Source organism: Chiroxiphia lanceolata, chromosome 12, assembly GCF_009829145.1.
Source record: "Chiroxiphia lanceolata isolate bChiLan1 chromosome 12, bChiLan1.pri, whole genome shotgun sequence".
In the NCBI taxonomy this organism is placed as follows: Eukaryota; Metazoa; Chordata; class Aves; order Passeriformes; family Pipridae; genus Chiroxiphia; species Chiroxiphia lanceolata.
The window spans coordinates 15680313-15684853 of NC_045648.1; the positions used below are offsets into that span (position 1 = coordinate 15680313).

The 4541-nt window shown below is 45.8% G+C and overlaps 1 long non-coding RNA gene across 1 annotated transcript; it reads left to right on the forward strand.

Moving 5' to 3' along the window:
* Window positions 1-252: 252 nt before the first annotated feature.
* LOC116793112 lies at window positions 253-4323 on the forward strand. The gene is made up of 2 exons (XR_004359381.1): window positions 253-365; window positions 4209-4323. It is a non-coding gene; the product is annotated as an uncharacterized LOC116793112 (long non-coding RNA).
* Window positions 4324-4541: the final 218 nt, after the last annotated feature.

Here is a 4541-nt window from a genome sequence, read left to right on the forward strand (position 1 = left end):
CGTTTCTCTTTGTGTGCCTTCAGCTCTGCCTGACAGGCCTTTTTGACTGCCAACCAAAGACAAACCGCACTTAGGACTTAGTCCGAATTCATTTCTCTTTCATTTATGTGTGTGGGCATCCAGCTCTTCCTGACCACAGAGGCCATCCATGTTCCTTCAGGCACAGAATAGCGGTGCTGTGGGGATTATGTCATAGCCACAGGTGACCTCGCACAGAACCCTTCCATTTTGCATTAATTCAACCAAAAAAAACGTTTGCCTGTTCAGTCAATGATCAGGGTTGTTGTGGCATCGCTGGATAAGGAGATAGGTGCTTTGTTGACTTGGAAATAACTCAGTTCACTCGCAGCAGTCAAATTCAACAGGTATTTTCCTTGTTTGCAAGTTATGAAACACCTCTCAGAACTAACTCAGGGAGGAGAGGTTTGGCAGGACCTCAGGCTGATGCATCTCCATGTTTTGGTGGATGAACACCCCCAAAATAAACAGCAGCATTGGAGGTCACCTGCCCACTGGTTTCCCGCAGAGGGTGAGGACAGTGGTTTGGACTCCAGGATCCTTGTGGTGATCCTTCAGCATTCCCATGTGCTGGAGCAGCCTCAGGTTTAGTGTTGGCTTGGGGGCCCTGTGTGGAGCAGCCAAATATCTGCTGTAAGTTCAGATGTCGGTGCAAGCCTCTGTCTGGTCCTAAATGCAACCAAAGGGCTAAATTCTCTGTAGCCTGGGCCAAATCTCTTCACCTCCATGAGCTCTCCATCTCCATGCAGGACTTACATTGGAGGCAACTACTCCTATTCTTCTCCTCTTAGTTCCCCTGTAAAGAATTTTCACGTTTGCCTGGGAGGTGTTGTCACCCTCAACAGGGTCCCTCTGAAGCTTCTTCCACATCCCAAGATCACAATTCTGTTTCTGACCAACTAGATCAAAATGTTTTCTCCCAGACTGACAAAGGAAATTCTAAGGCTCCTGTCTAAGATCAGCAAGAACCTTTGACAAAGTTAGAAAAAGAAATCAATTAATTATTACAGTACTAATCTTAATAACAGCACCTCAACCATAAAGCCATCATCCTGTGACAGCCTTATCTCACCTCTGAGTCAAAGGGACCTTGAGTGTTAAGGCTGTGTAAGATAACATCGGACCTAGATTAGAATGAAGTTCAGTAATCCTATGGAAGAGCTCCAAGTGGGGCCAATTAGATTCTGAAATAATAAGCCAACTGCCCAGGCAGCTGAGTGAGGGCAGGAGAAGGCCCCGGGAGCCTTTGTGACTGCTGGTTATAAGTTTTTGCATCATTATTGTGTTCTGCATCAAGACTTTCATCCATCCCTGCGCATATGTGCTACCCCTCCCTCCACCTCTCCTGTGGAAGCCATTATTTCATTAGTCAGGTATATCTGAACACTCAGATTTATAGTTTCCACAGGAGCCATCCTCAGTCCTGACTTCCTTGTCTACACCTGTTGACAGCTCTACCTGCTGCTAAGTCATGACACCTCTTATCATCCCCTCAACTAATATTTTGCGTGTTTGTCCCCAGAGAGAGGCACCACTCAGGAAATCATTTGAAATGTCTTTCTGAGACAAAGGTTTAGGGCCCACATGCTCGATTTTTAAGAGTATGAAGGCGAGTATGTTCCCCCTTCCCGGGAGAGTGGCTGTTCCCTTCATGTCAACCATTATGGCAACCACTCTGTCTCCAAACCCGAGGCAGGACAGGAGTCCAGTGGCTGACAGTCTCTTGGCACCATGTGTTTACCCTCAGAAATATGGAGCTCACAACCAAATTTTTTTTGCAAAGGAACTTTATCTGAACGGCAGCAGTGGATCTGGGACGTGTGTTGTGTGGCTGACACTGGGACAGGTGTCCACCTATTTTTTTGGTGTACTTTCCTGGAATATCCTGTAGCAGAGTGAGTCACCTGGAGCCTGGCAGGCTATGCCAGCGCAGGGTGCACACTGCCAGAGTCATCCAGAGGAGTTTGGTGGAGTTTGGGGTTTTGAGGTCAGGGTGACAATCCAGGGAATTTCTTCTTTGCTTTGTGAGTAACCCCTGCTCTACGTGCCCTCAAACACCCCTTCTCCATTCTTCCAGATATCTGTGGTTAATACAACAGGTTTACAAGCAGTAAGATCTTCTTGTTAATCTATTTTGATGCCTTCCATACCTATTCTTTCCTTGCTCCAATGTTGCCACTCCAAGAGCAGGTTAATAGAAAAAGATTCTTCACCAGAGTGTGGTTGGGCACTGGAACAGGCTCCCCAGGGCGGTGGTCACAGCACCAAGGCTGCCAGAGCTCAAGGAGCATTGGGATGATGTTCTCAAGCACATGGTGTGACTCTTGGGGATGGTCCTGTGCACAGCTAAGAGTTGGACTTAATGATCTTTGTGCCCTTCCAGCTCAGCATATTCTGTGATTCTCCCGTATCCATGTACCAGCACCGTTCTGTTAGTGGTGTTGCTCTGCTCCCACCTGCCTCCTCTGATCCCCTTCTCTTTGAAGTACAATTTTATTGACTTTGCAGCCATTTTTCACTCAGGAGATTGACAAATTTCCTTTGGCAACTTCCTCTCCAGCCTTACTATCCTCTGTGGGAGCCAAACACTGTCTCAGTTCCCCAGGCTGCTCATGCTGCACGTTGGTGGAATATAACCAGAAGCGTTTGGACGACACTCTCAGGCATAGAATGGGATTCTTGCAGTTGTCTTGTGCAGGGCTAGGAGTTGGACTTGATGATCCTTGTGGGTCCCTTCAAACACAGGATATTCCATGATTCCATGATTCTCTGATCTACTTTTTGGTTCAAACCAGCAGAACATGGCATTCAGCCCAAGCTTTGCTCCTAACGATCTCAGTCACGTAGGCATCAGTGCTGGTATAAAGTCTGTATTTGCTCTTCCCTAGAAGAACATTTTCAAAATTATCTGAAGCAGCTGACCAGTTTTCCCCACAAAGAATTAATGCATCTTTTCATAGTGACCAGAAATATCCACAGGAGCAGGAGATCCTAGAAAAGGAATAAAAGAGCGGGATGCAAGTGACAGAGAGAAGGGATGTGTAAATCAGTCCAGAATCCATGGGAAGAGGAGGTAGAGGAAGGTGTTCACAAGAGCACTCTCAGGTGCTGGACATGAGTGTGCCTGTCTCTCTAGCCCCAGAATATCCACAGGGCAGGTTGGTTTTGCCCATGTTTACTGTGAGGCTTTTCTTTGAGCAGCAGTGGGATCTTTGTAGGCAAGTCAGGGCACCCCAAGGTACACCTCTGTAAGTATGAAACAAAGACTGTCAAATGCTTTCTTGACACCAATGGCATTTCTGAGGAGTGAGATCTCTTGCTGGGTATGACTCAGGCCAGGCATGGCTTGCTGGGCTGACATGGAGCTGGTTTCCCTCAGTCAGGTCCTCTGTTCTTTCTGGGATAGTTTTGAGGACCATCTTGCCCAAGGAAAGGCATGTATCCCTGCTCCATTACCTCAGGAAGGAGATGTCTTCTCTCTTAGCAGCTGTCCATCATCACAGGCTCTGGAGATGCTGTTCCTCACTAGTTCTGGTAGCACTCTACCACTTGGGTTTTCTTCTGGGACTGTCCCAAAATGCTGCCTTACATCCTGCCCCGTCTATGCAAGGCTATGCTGGGAGGAAGAGATATGAATTTAAATGGAAGTAGTTATAAAAATGCTATTTTCCACAGTTCACTGCAAAAAGCCTTTGATGTGGTGGGTCAGTGATAGTTTTACCCTGAACAGCTCAGCCCAACTCTTCCCTTTCTTTTCTTGGCTTTGGCTTTGGTCAGTCCCTCACTGTCCTTGGGGCTGCAGGATCTGACATTCATGCCTATAACTTTTCCCAGAAAGGACAAGTCCATAGTTCTGGCTATTCCCACTGAGCAAAACATGAGAAAACCTTTTGTTTTCCAGTGTTCACCCAAAATCACCTTCTGTGAGTGTCACCAGTGTTTCCTCTTATTTTCTAACTCAGGGACTTTCCGTGCATGGCAGCTTTGCTCTGATCTGATCCACAAATACCCTGCTGGGAGATCGATTTTCTCTTAACTACAAGATATTTCCTTTAGAAACCAAATATTTGCTTACTGGCTTGGGATTTGTGCGTCTGTTTGTAATGATCTTTTTTAAGAATACAAACAGATTAAAAAGAAGTTACTACCTTTCAGTTTTCTTTTATATAATGCTTTTTTTTTTTTCTAAGGGCAGTTGTGATGAGAAGTGAACACCAAGACATGCCCAAACATTTCAGAAATGTTTAAACCCTTTGGAAAACAGTGGCTGCATTCAATATCATGTATTTAATCCCGAAACAATAGGTATTTTTTATTCTGAGCTAGAAACTTAAAATTTTTTAAGCAAAAAACCAATAATCTCTTCATCCACATGTATTAAGTGATAAATAACCTCTGAGTGTGGCCAGAGAGACCTGCTTAGCCAGAGCTATACCTCTCCCATGCAATATCCCCTAAATCGTGAGGGCTGGGGGAAAGTTTGAGGGTGGAGGGAATTTTGGAGGTCTCCAGGGATGAAGATC